Source organism: Podarcis muralis, chromosome Z (assembly GCF_964188315.1).
Source record: "Podarcis muralis chromosome Z, rPodMur119.hap1.1, whole genome shotgun sequence".
Lineage (NCBI taxonomy): Eukaryota > Metazoa > Chordata > Lepidosauria > Squamata > Lacertidae > Podarcis > Podarcis muralis.
This window is the reverse complement of record NC_135673.1, coordinates 16,472,426-16,486,033: the sequence shown is the minus strand read 5'-3', so window position 1 is coordinate 16,486,033 and position 13,608 is coordinate 16,472,426. Positions and strand designations below refer to the sequence as shown.

General features: G+C 47.1%; 1 protein-coding gene across 3 annotated transcripts in view; it reads right to left on the bottom strand.

Annotated features, from left to right (window-relative positions):
- The window catches only part of LRRC8A (leucine rich repeat containing 8 VRAC subunit A), a 40,149-nt gene extending 26,604 nt beyond the window's left edge, over positions 1-13,545 (bottom strand). Inside the window, exons 1-2 of one of the 3 annotated variants that reach the window (XM_028716095.2) lie at positions 13,403-13,545; positions 5,600-5,779 (exon numbers count right to left, since the gene is read on the bottom strand). The gene's annotated coding sequence lies outside the window, so the exon portion shown is untranslated. Of the gene's footprint in view, positions 1-5,599; positions 5,780-11,489; positions 11,686-13,321 lie in introns of those variants that run through there. The other 2 variants (XM_077922373.1, XM_028716096.2) reach the window with 2 other exon arrangements.
- Between the last annotated feature and the right edge of the window lie 63 nt (positions 13,546-13,608).

Sequence of the window (13,608 nt, the reverse complement as noted above, 5' to 3'; positions counted from 1 at the left end):
GTTTATACACTTAGTGACACTAAGTGGCAGATAAGTATTCTAAATAAAGAAATGAGTAGTATTAACACCCTGAATTGAGATCCTTAGTTCACTTTCAGGATGGCGGCACATGGTCCCATCAGAATGCCCCACTTTCCAGTCTAGCAGGTGCATTCTGCACTGGCGGGAGGCCCCCGCCCCCCATCTTCAAGGGCAGCCCTGCAGACAGCGCATTACCGTAGTCCAATTTAACTAATTTAAACTCCTGACTCTGGCTGGGGACCCTGATATACAATGGAAGGAAAGGAGGGACCTCAATGGTAATGGTAATGGTAAAGGTAAGGTAAAGGTAAAGGGACGCCTGACCATTACGTCCAGTTGTGACCGACTCTGGGGTTGTGGCATTTATCTTGCTCTATAGGCCGAGGGAGCCGGCATACAGCTTCCAGGTCATGTGGCCACCATGACTAAGCTGCTTCTGGCGAACCAGAGCAGTGCACGGGAATGCCGTTTACCTTCCCGCTATTTATCTACTTGCACTTTGACGTGCTTTCGAACTGCTAGGTTGGCAGGAGCAGGGACCGAGCAACGGGAGCTCACCCTGTTATGGGGATTCGAACCGCCGACCTTCTGATCGGCATGTCCTAGGCTCTGTGGTTTAACCCACAGCGCCACCCTCAATGGTACCATACATTTAAAGCACTATCATGTCACTTTAGAACAGCTTTCTTCCCATTCAAGGAATTCTGGGGTCTGAGAGTGATTAGGAGACCCCCTACTGCCCTCACAGAGCTACAATTCTGAGCATGGTTTAACACATAGCTGCCAACCTTCCCGTTTTTTGCGGGGAAATTCCCTTATTTCAGCGCCGTTTCCCGCTGCTATGCCGGATTGTTCGATATCCCGTAGACTGTTCCCGGGACAGGTAAGGCTGCTGATCCTTTATTTTCAAATCCGAAAGTTGACACTTATGCTGCTGATCCCTTATTTTCGAGGCTGCTGATCCCTTATTTTCAAATCTGAAAGTTGACAGCTATGGTTTAACAATTAATCCCCCTTTCTAGGGAGCCCCGCACACTGCAGCTCTAGCACGTGTGTGTGATTCCACTGCTTCCTGGGAAGATGCAGGAGATGTGCTGAAGCAGCAGTGGGGATGTAGCATGAAAGCAGGCTGCACAAGAGCAGGGCAGATTTGGAGAGTGACGCAAGACGACAGCTAGCCAGGTAGGCAGTGCCTCCTTATGAATTATAGAAGTGCAAAGTCACCACGTCCTACAAGCTTCCTGTCCAAGACCAGCGTTTGCATTTTAGTAGGGGACTGAACACAGGTGTATTCAAGGACAAGAGAGATAGGCAGAGGAGGGTACAAGGTGTTTATGGATGGAGCTGCAGCAGAGGGATGGAGCTGATGAAAACCATCATGTTCAGACGCTGCTTCTCTGCACCAAGCCAGAAATGGTTTGCGATTAAGGCAGTTTGACGCAACTGGTGAAGCGAAGGAACTAGAGAACGCAGCTCAGCATCAGAGCATCTGCTTTGCATGCAGAAGGTCCCTGGTTCAAGCCCCAGCAGCATTTCAAGGAAGGCCCGAGAAAAAGCTCCCCATCTGAAATCTTAAGGAGATGCTACCAGTCAGTGTAGGTAATACTGAGCTACATGAGCCAGTGGTCTGACTCTGTAGAAGCAGCTTCCCGTAGGGTGCTCCAAATAACAACTGTTTATCTCCTGTACAGCATCCATGGGCTGTGGCATTTGACAAGTGTGCAAGAGTACAGATCCCTGCCCCAAGGAGCTGACAATCTTAAAACTCAATTCAGGGGAAAGGAGCAGTGGAAGGGGCACAAGAGATGGAAGGAGGGGTAAACAGAGGAACGTAAGGATGCAAGAAGAGCCCTGCTGGATCAGGCCAACAGCCCACCTAGTCCAGCAGCCTGATCCTGTTCTCACAGTGACGAGCCAGATGCCCCAATGGGAAGACTGCAAGGAAGACCTGAAAGTAACAACAACCCTTCCAGCAAGAAGAAAAGTATGTGGATCAAGCAAAAAGCATCTAGTACAATCAACCCACGTTATCTGCAGCAAGCCATTCAGGTCATACACCACTGCACAATGTGTTTTTTGAGGGGGGGGTGGAATCCCTCCTCTCCTGATGGGCATCTCTCAAGATGACCAGCTGCATCAGTAAAACAAAACTAAAAACTTTCTCACCACCCTGCTCGCATCTTCACAGGCATATCTCCACAAATCACTGACCAGGCTTTGAGGTTTGCAAAAAGGGAGAGCCACTTTTTGGTTGGCACCCACCCTCCCAACAGCTGTGGAATGTTCTCCCAAGTGAGGCCCGCCTGGTGCTGACCCAGACATCTTTCTGCTGCCAGGTTAAGACTTTCATCTTCCTCCAGGCATTTGACAGAATATTAAAAGCTTGCTTGTCAATTGCCTAGGGAGATGCTTGCCTTGAATTAGATGGTTAGCTAAGAAAATAATATTTAAATGCTGGAAGATTTATGCTTGCCTACCCATATCCAATTTTCTCAGAAGCTGGGCATTCTAGAATGCAGATTTGACAAGTGTTCTAAACTCCAGCAATTGTGACATTAAAGTCACCACTTTTACCCAGATAGCAAGGGAGAAAAAGGAGTTCTAAGCCACCCCTCCCAGCATGGACTCTCCCTGTGCCAAACCAAGCCACCCCTGCTTTGCATACTCAAGTGCTTTTGCCTGCGGAGAATGCGCCTTTGAGGTTAAAGAATATGTAAATGATTGGTTGCACTACTGCCAAGTCAATGAAATGTATAAAGAGGATTTAAAGGGAAAAGGATTTGATGATAAAAAATCAAAATTTGAAATAGAAATATTAAACAATGAATGTAAAATAATGTCTAAAATGTATAAAATACTGTCGGAATGGCATTCGAAAGATGGGGAAGTGAAATCGCTAATGATACACTGGGCAAAAGACTTTGGATATAATATATAGTTTATAGAATGGGAAAGGTTGTGGAATGAAAGGATAAAATTTACAGCCTGTAATGCTTTGAAAGAGAATATTATGAAAATGATGTATAGATGGTATATTACACCAGTGAAGTTAGCTAAAATGTATAAGACAAATAATAAATGTTGGAAATGTGGCGGGAATGTAAGAAAGTAAAGAACTTCTGGGAAATTATATATAATGAGATGAAAAAGATGTTGAAATATACATTTTTTAAAAAACCAGAAGCATTTTTACTTGGTATTATAGGCCAAGACATTAATAGACAAGATGTCAAACTGTTCTTATATGCAACAACAGCGGCAAGAGTATTGTTAGCCCAAAAATGGAAGCAAGAAGAACTTCCGACGAAAGAAGAATGGCAGACGAAATTAATGGACTATGCAGAATTGGACAAAATGACAGGAAGGATTTGAAACCTGTCGGACCAGAGATTTACAGAAGATTGGAAAAAGTATATGAATTATTTGAAGAGCAACTGTAATCAACAAATTACGCTAGTAGGACTACAAGAAGTTTTGTAAGGAGAAATATACAAAGTGTTACAAAGTAGGAAAAGATAGAGATATTGGTTATGAGTTTGAAATGTAATAGGGAAAATAATAAACGCATACTAAGAGATTAAATTGGAAAATTTTCAGACAGGACTGATGGAAGTAAAAAAAAATTGAATAATATGTAAAAGTATGTTTAATTACTGTTGAAAATGATATGTTAAAAAACTAATAAAAAATTATATTAAAAGAGAGAGAGAGAATGCGCCTTTGAACCCTGAAAATGCCTGGATGGGGCAGAAGGAAATGTATGTAAAAACTGTATATAAGGCAACATTTACTTTTAGTATTCCAACCACTCTCGTTTATGGCCCACACACCATTATTGGCACACGGGTCCTGCATGGTTTCCCCCCAAAGGAAGGCAGCCCTTGGGCTAAAGAGGGTTCCCCCCTCTCCTAGAACATTTCCCATGATCCTCCTCCATAGACCAGGGTTTCAAGGAGGGCATGCTGATATGGGGAGGGAAGGTAGCAACCCCAAATGCAGATCCACAACATTGGATCCTTATCTCAACATGCATTCAAAAACTGAGCAAGGAACTGGGTGGGGCAGATAAGAGGAAGAGGCATCAAATGACTTCATTTTTCTAACAAAATCTGTCTTCCATTAGATGTTAATCATACGCAGTAATTAACAAAGAAAGGGAGGGCAAAGCTTCTTAGCCACAGGGAACATTTGGCTGTTTAAATCTCCAATGTAGTTTAACAGCAGCAACACACACACAAAAAAAGAGAGAGAGCGAGAGTCTGTGTGGCTCCCCGGCAGAAATCTCTCCTTGCAAGGACCAAATACAGTTTCACATGAACTCCAAAGTTATGATTAGCTCAGTCACTTCTATTTTTATGATTGTAAATTGTTTTTAATTGTTTTTAATATTATGTTTTAATGTTCTAGAGGTGAAGGGTGGGTAATAAATAAGTAAATGAGTAATCTATTTGCCTGCTTTTCAAGCATTAACACCACACAAAGCCAGAATCCTGCTGTCAAAACGAAACACTGTACAGCATTTTATTACAGTACTAGGATATCCATTAGGGGCTGTTGGTGGAAGAAAGCTGTAATTGGTTAATTAAAGTCAACATTTTAATTGAATAATGACTCCATTACTTCTAAAATGCAAGGGCTGGGACATCCCATGGGGAGACTCTGGTTGTGGCTGGGGGGGAAACAGAAAGACAGGATTGTTTTTGGAGAGGGGGTTGGGTTAGGCTGAAATGAAGAAACAGAGCCGCGGCAGAGCCCTAGAAAGACCATCTCTGCACCTTGCCTCTCCTGGGAGGGACACATATAGGCCACCAAAGAACCAGACCACAACTCCCACAAGCTCAACAGTGATGAACATTTTGTCAGCCCAATGGCCTCATTCCCTTCTGGTCAACCTTCCAGAGGCCACAGCCCATGGTGTTCTGGGCCAGAGGCGAAAGTGAGTGGGGTGACAAATGTGAATCTTTTCTACAAACACTCACACAACCCTATATTTCCTCCATTCAGGCCACTAAGAGGCACGATCAGAGTTCAGGGACGTATTCCAGCCAGGCAAAAATACTCAAGAAAGGATGCAAAGTGGGTGTGGTCTGAGAAGAGGCAGTGTGGAGTAGGGAGAGTCCTGGGGGCTGCATTAGCCCCATGGGCCTGAGATGTTCTGGACCTGGAAAACCCCAACAGGCAGCAGCACTTGGAGGACCAAACTTCACACCCAGGAGGCTTGAAAGCAGGCAGGCCCCAACTTCCTGGAGGAGAAAACTTGAAACGCTACACAAACAAATGGACAGGAATGCTGGGGGCCTCAAGGCATGGGAAATACAAAGGAACGGAAACTGCATCAATCCCCTTTTCCATGCCTGGGCTTGGAAGCTGTTACACAAGGAAGGGCACTCAGTTCTCCTATTCCAATTCAAGTCATGCCTAAGCAGTAATGAGATGCAAGAACATTGTTTCCCCTTCTTCTGGCTTCACCCTTTCGCCTGGAGGCTTTTTCCATTTGGCTGCAGACCAGGCATTCCCCCACCACCACCACCGTTGCTTTTTGCATTTCAAAATAATAGTAATACTAATATTGCATTACCAAGTACATCGTCACCAGTGGAGCCCTTGGAAGAATGGGATGCAGGCTGCCGCTCTGTGCCCGGGTATACTGCTATCTGCACTTCAGGCCTTTGTACTGAAGATAGAGGCTGCCTCCGAGGGTCGAGTTCTGGGCGGGTGCTGAAGGGAGGCTTTTCCCAAGCGCCATGGGAGCTAATTCCTGAAAAAGAAGCACACAGTTTACTAAGGCACGCTGAGTGTGGCTAGGTTTTATGTCCAACCCAAAATACTTGACTAAGGAACCCAAAGGCCGCTATCCCTACACAGCCACTCCCCACTTTCAACACACAAGGCGCATCTCATCCAAAAACCATCCCGGTACAGTGGTACCTCGGGTTAAGAACTTAATTTGTTCCAGAGGTCCGTTGTTAACCTGAAACTGTTCTTAACCTGAGGTACCACATTAGTTAATGGGGCCTCCCGCTGCCACCGCACAATTTCTGTTCTCATCCTGAAGCAAAGTTCTTAACCTGAGGTAATATTTCTGGGTTAGCGGAGTTTGTAACCTGAAGTGTATGTAACCTGTAGCGTATGTAACCCGAGGTACCACTGTATTAGTAATAACTGTTTTTAGGATACAAACATCTCAGTGACATTCATACTCCCAATGAGCCCCTTAAGAATAGGAAAAGAAAACAGCTAAATCAAATCAATGGCTGGTTTTCAACCTGTCTTAGCCTGAGGGTCACATTCCTGCATGCATGCTGGTGGTGGGAGGGGGCCAGGGCAGAAGCAGACATTGCAACAGCAGCAACTATTCAGGTATGCAGCATTCCAGCCATGCACTACTACGCACTTATCTCTTGTTGCCCATATTCAGGCAAGCAAAAGGTGCTACCACAGTTTGTGGGCACATTCCAGCCCGGCAAAAGCACATGAGGAGGATGCATAGCAGGACCAGTGAGGTGTGTGGTCTGGGGAGAGTCCCAAGAGCTAGACAGAGATCCCTGGAGGCCCACATTTGGCCCCTAGGCCTGCAAGGCCAATAAAGTACACACACATTGGAATGCATGGAATGCAAAAAGTGCAGAGAGCAATCACCTCTCTATAGTCTCACAATACAACTAGAACTTACATGCACCCAATGAATACAAATATTGCTGGGGGGAAACTTGTATCAAGAGATGCACATAAAGTTGGAAATGCCTAAGATGAAGCCTGACAGGGCATCTGAAAACAAAGGAAGCTTTTCCTATTTGTGGCTTAGGGCCCTTGTATTTACGGGACCGGCTCTCCTGATATGTCCTTAAGGTCCATGAATAACCATAGTTTAGAGGTCCCGGGCCCCAAGGAAGTCAAACTATCCTTCACAGGGCCAGGGCCTTTTCAGTGATGGCTCTGACCTAGTGGAATGCTCTGTCCCATGAGACTAGGGCCCTTCAGGATTTAACCTCCTTCTGTCGGGCCTCTAAGACAGAGCTATTCTGCCTGGCCTTTACTTTGAATTCAGCCTGATCTTTTATTTCCCTTCTCTTCCCTCCCCCTCCCCTTTTATGAAGTATACCCGCTCTGAGACCCCACAGCTAATTCTCCCCTGGCCTCCTTGCTGGCCCAAGTAGGACTAATTCAGCCAGCTAGCCCTGGGGATTATCTAATGCTTATGGATTTTCCCTAAACTGATTTCTGAACTTTTAATTTTATTGTTACAGTGGTACCTCGGGTTACATACGCTTCAGGTTACAGACTCCGCTAACCCAGAAATAGTACCTCGGGTTAAGAACTTTGCTTCAGGATGAGAACAGAAATTGTGCGGCAGCGGGAGGCCCCATTAGCTAAAGTGGTGCTTCAGGTTAAGAACGGACCTCCGGAACGAATTAAGTACATAACCAGAGGTACCACTGTATTCGTGTTTTTATACTGTATTTTATGCTGCTTTTACAATTAAGTGTTTTAAATTTGTTGATAGGCGCCCTGAGCCCGGTTTTTGAACCAGGAAGGGTGGGGTAGAAATAAAAATTCATTATTTATTTATTTACTCATATGTAATTTTTTATTGAAGGTGTTCACTGACGGAAAAGCAAACAATTACAAATGTACTTTAACTGAGTAACACCTCAGGATTTCCTAGTCAAGCCTTCTTCACCAGGGTGAGCCCTAAATCTCAAAGAAAACACGGTCTTCACCACAAAGAGAACTCCTCTGGTAATTTCACAACTGGGTGGTTCCCAGGATGGGGTGGGAAGGGCCCCAGGCATCAACGCTTACACAGGTTTCATATTTAGTTACAGTTCTGAACTGGTTTGTAGCTACCGCTAAGGCCAAAGGGTATGCTTGGCAGCTCCAGGTGTGGCCATGACATTGTCATACCTCCTACAAACCAGTGGGGCAAACTGGTGCATTGCAAGCTGTTGGGTGTCCAGATTTTTGAGACACTGCAATTCCCTTCCTCAACCCTTTGGGATGGAACAGGTTTCAAACCAAACACACTCTTGGTCCAGAGAATGCTCTCAGCAATAACTGGCATGACTTGGGCATCACTCTTTCAATTTTGGCTACTCATAAAACACCAAACCACCACCACCAGGTGTTTACAAGGCCTCTGTTTCAACTTCCACAACAAACATAACAACATAATACAGTGGTGCCTCGCAAGACGAAAAAAATCCGTTCCGCGATTCTCTTCGTCTAGCGGTTTTTTTCGTCTTGTGAAGCAACCCTATTAGCGGCTTAGCCGATTAGCGCTATTAGCGGTTTAGCGGCTATTAAAGGCTTAGCGGCTTAGCTGCTAAAAGGCTATTAGCGGCTTAGAAAAAGGGGGGGGGAGCGGGGGGGGAAATCGCAAGACTAGCAAGACGTTTCGTCTTGCGAAGCAAGCCCATAGGGAAATTTGTCTTGCGAAGCAACTCAAAAACGGAAAACCCTTTCATCTAGTGGGTTTTCCGTCTTGCGAGGCATTCGTCTTGCGGGGCACCACTGTAGAAGGCTTTACCACCAGTAAAGTTCCAGCAATAACAACATAATAGAAGGCTTCACCACCAGTAAAGTTCCAGCAATGGCCAAACAGATGCTTTCGGGAATTCCAGAAGCAAGGCATGAGGACAGTAACTGTTTCATAGGAACAGAGAAACCTACATTATACCAAGTCAAGGGATTATCTAGCTCAGCACTGCCTACCCTGATTGGAGGTGGTTCTTCAGCATTTCGGGAAGGTATCTTTCCCATTCCTACCTGGAGATGCCTGGAACCAGGAACCTTCTGCATGTAAATAAGGTACTCCACCACAAGGGTGGCGCTGTGGGTTAAACCACAGAGCCTAGGGCTTGTTGATCAGTAGGTAGGCGGTTCGAATCCCCGCAATGGGGTGGGCTCCCGTTGCTCGGTCCCTGCTCCTGCCAACCTAGCAGTTCGAAAGCACATCAAAGTGCAAGTAGATAAATAGGTACCGCTCTGGGAGGAAGGTAAATGGCGTTTCCGTGCGCTGCTTTGGTTCGCCAGAAGCGGCTTAGTCATGCTGGCCACATGACCCAGAAGCTGTACGCCGGCTCCCTCGGCCAATAAAGCGAGATGAGCGCCGCAACCCCAGAGTCGGCCACAACTGGACCTAATGGTCAGGGGTCCCTTTACTTTTACTTTACCACGCAACTACAGCCCATTGTTATCCCTTCAGAGGCATAACTTATCTGAAGAGAGAGGTTTCGCTGAGTAGACACTGAAAGGTATCTTCCTGCCTCCTTGCCATGTGACTTGTCTCGCTTTGAAGACATCTAGGCCAAGTGACCATTGCTGCATCTTGTGGCAGAAAAAGCCATAACTGAATTGTGTATCTTATGATGAATTACTTTGCAATCAACTGCCAATCCAACTTCACTGGGTGAGCCACAGCATAAAGCTGTAAGCCAGGGTTCGGAAACCAACAGTCCTCCAGACATCATGGGAGTCCAGCAGCCAGGATGTCCAATATTCAGGGATGAAGGTATTTGTCGCCCAGCAACATCAACGCCTTGAATTTTGCTCCTGAACTAGTATACTTTCTTCACTTAGCTTATTTCTCCGTCCCAGCATGCAAAGTTGCTGAATACAGTATTAGTATATTTCACAGCAGTAAGGCTGCATAAGTATGATACATTTAAAACACAACAAGCATTTTATTTTCTGTTGCTTTCATTCCATTTGTGAATCACATCCTGTAAAGTAAAGGTAAAGGGACCCCTGACCATTAGGTCCAGTCGCGGACAACTCTGGTGTTGGGGCGCTCATCTCGTTTTACTGGCCAAGGGAGCAGTCGTTTGTCCACAGACAGCTTCCGGGTCATGTGGCCAGCATGACTAAGCCGCTTCTGGCAAACCAGAGCAGCACACGGAAACACCGTTTACCTTCCCGCCGGAGCAGTACCTATTTATTTACTTGACTTTGACGTGCTTCCGAACTGCTAGGTTGGCAGGAGCAGGGACCAAGCAATGGGAGCTCACCCCGTCGCAGGGATTCAAACCGCCGACCTTCTGATCAGCAAGCCCTAGGCTCTGTGGTTTAGACCACAGCGTCACCCGCGTCCCATCCTGTAAAGTACCTTGAAGCAATTTCACAATAAAAAGGGTAACCTCCCCCCCCCCCGACATTTTCAAGATTATTAAATAAGATCTTTGGTCACATCCACACTATAACTCTAAAAAACATGATTTCTCCCAAAGAATCCTGGGAACTGTAGTTTGTTACGGGTGCTGGGAATTCCAGCTCTGTGGAGGGTAAACAGCAGCTTTCAGGATTCACTGGGGTGCATTAAATGTACAGAATATCATGTACAGTATACTGCTGAAATGATGACACACACACAATTTTGAAATCAAGTGGGCAGTAATTAAAGGAGGAGCCCCACCCTTTCCCCAAAAGTGATGCATTTCAGAATTAGGCAATGCAGAAGCTCTGCTCCATTTAAAAAAGAAATTCAGTCAAGCCATGATTTTGCAGATCCCTGCCTTGAGGACACTGGCTAGTTTCCTGGAACCTTCACATTTGACAGTGTTCCCTTTACTTGCCCCAGGACTCCAAAAAGACATCACCTCAGATGACCTTGCTCTCTGTAAATGGAATAATCCCATAAACCTTAAAAGAGGCCACATTGCTGCAGTGGAAATTTGCACACCCTCTCGCTGTCGTTACAGCAACCTGCTATCCCCAATTACTGTAAGGCCAGGACAATCATAAAACAGGCTCATGGCAGTTTAAAGGGCTCTGAGGCATCCAGCAACAGAGATCACTCTGGAGGCTTGACTGCAAAAATCCCAATCAAGCAGCACCTAAAGCTAAACATTGCTCTCCAATGTCCCACACCCAAATATTTTCCTCCTCCAGCCCGGCCTTTTTCTTCCACTGACACCCTTTTTCCTGCCTCTTCCCGATACTCCTGCTTCCTTTCCAACAACCTACCTTCCCCAGGGGTGCCAAAAAGTTTGCTTGCACACCCATTCTTTGAGCTAGCTCAATGCAATAACACACACACACACCCAACTCTCTGCAACAGAATGCCACCCCTTTGTTTTCACTTCACAGGTCCCTGCCAGATGCCCCCCTTCCCCCCCCCCTTTACTCACATTGCATGGACTAGTAACACGATAACACCACCCACCCAGCTTCTCCAGCCCTTCTGTGACTTGCTCACAGCTTGACTCATCAGTGTTTCTTGCCAACCAGGCACTATTCCTTCCTTCACTTACTGTCTGCCACCCCTTAATTGCCAGCAACACAACGTAGCAAAGGAGTCTCTGTTTCCTCTCCTTGCCCTTAATGCTTCCCCTGTCACCCCAAAAATAAGCAGTTACTGGGGCACATTCTCAGACTCAGCCCCTTTGACAACTCTCCTGCCCCTATTTACCCTCCCCCTTGCCAGCCCCGTAAGTTGCAAGAACAGCTTAAGAAGAACTATCATCACTCACCTTCTCGCTTTTGAGATCCACTTTCAAAAACAGCACAAGAGATAAACACACACCCTAAATTTGTTCCCATCCATAATGCTTCAGTTTCCTTCTTTAGTGCCATCTCACAACCCCACCACCACCACCTCTTATTCAACAAGTGCTAGAGGTGGGAGACAGCCAATAAATCCCGCCCTCCCCACTTGGAAAATAACCAATTAATTTGAGAACCTACAAAAAGGTGACTGTTTTCCATCTGCCAAGCTTTCGAAACCCTTCTCCACCTCCCCCACCCCTTCCAAATATCCCTTCCCCTCTGTTTTCTGAATCATAAGCAAAGCTCCCTTTTTATAGACCGCTTTTATTCGCTCTCAATGCCCACAATAAACCTTCAATTGCTGCTAGTGTCCTGCATTCGTTTTAATTATTTACTGAATTTATGTTCCACCTTTTTTCTCCCCAGGAGCTCAAGGGGGCCTACACTGTCCTCCCCCTTTTCATATAATCCCTACAACAATCTTGTGAGGTAGGTTAGGCTAAAAGGCAGTGACTGGTCCCAAGGACACACCCAGTGAGTTTCCTGATTGAGTGTACCCTGGTCTCCCAGGTCCTAGTCCAACACTGGCTGCCTTTGCAAGAATATTCTGCCATAGCAGATTTTGGGGTTGGAGGATTGGATAATTCCCTCTTCCTAACATCCCCCCTCACTAGCTCTCCATGCCCACAACAAACCCAGTCTCAGATCTCTTCCACAACATATCTCCGGGGAAACCCACTCTTCCTAACTCCCCCCCCCCCACTGTCACTCTCCCTACCTCTGCCACCCACTCCTCTGCAAGCCCCGGGTATGATTGTTGATGGCCATATCACATCCACACCTCTTCCACGTCTTACCGGACTCTCGAATCACACCCACCATCCCAGCCCCCTAGAAATTCCTTTCACACACGTGCACATCCCCCCTTCCTTTCCTTACGGCCTTCCCTCTCAACTGAGGAATTGCCAGCCCTAAACTTTACACACACACACACACACACACACACACACACACACACACCACACCCACACACGGGTCCTTCTGCAACCTAGGATTTTCCTAGGGGTTCCTAGATCTCTCTCCACTCCCCACGCTTGCAAAGCTCACAAGCTGAAGGCATGCATGCTCCTCTCCACCCTGCCGGGCACACATCTCTCGCCATCCTCGCTCACCCTCCTCTTCACTGACATCATACAAAACCAGGTTACTAAGTCCTCCAGGTCCTAAGCCTACTCTCTTTCCCAGAGACCACCCCAATACTCAAAAGCAGCGACGGGCAGGGGATCCTTCTCCCAGCTCTGCATTGCCCAAGTTCCTCTCCTTCCCCTTTCACTGACAGCAAGGTTACTGGTCCTGTAGGTTCCTGAGGCTGTCCTTTCCCTGACGCCCCTTTCCACCTCAACAAAACCAGTGTAGGTTGGAAGTGGGGGTGGGAGAGAAGCCTCCTCCATTATGCCAATCAATAAATAAAAGTTGCTGGTCCCCGAGGTTTCTGAGGACGTCCTCTTTCCCAGACGCCCCTCTCCACCCCAATACTCTAAAGCAGCGTGTGGAGATAGGGAATCTTCCTCTCTATTTCCCGAGATCCACGTCCTTCCCCGACCCCCCGCCACTCACTAGCTAAAACACGGTTACTGGTCCTCCACCTCGATACTAAAAAGAAATACCAAACAAACCCACCCAGCGCGAGTCTGTGTGGGGAGGGGACATGCCCGACGTCCCTGCTTCCTCATCAAAAAAAGGGGGGTTACTAGTCCTCAGTGTTCCTGGCTCGCCTCGGCATTCCTCAACACCCTCGTATCTCTCATCAGATTACCTGCCAGTCCACTTTCCCCCCAGGGCGGGGCGGGAAACGCCAGCCCCTGACAGTGTCATTATTGCGACCCTTCGCACTCACCCGGCAGCAGCTTCCCGGCTCGGTCGCTTCAGGCTTTCTTTTGTTTGCCCCCCTCGCAGCCTCCTCACTGCACCACCGGGCTGCTCCACCCCGGAGCTGACCTCACCCGGCCGGCATGGGCATCCCCCGGCGGCGGCGGCGGCAGAACCGGAAGTAAGCAGCAGCCGCGACTCTTGCTCCTCTCTTCCACTAGGCGGCGCCATCTC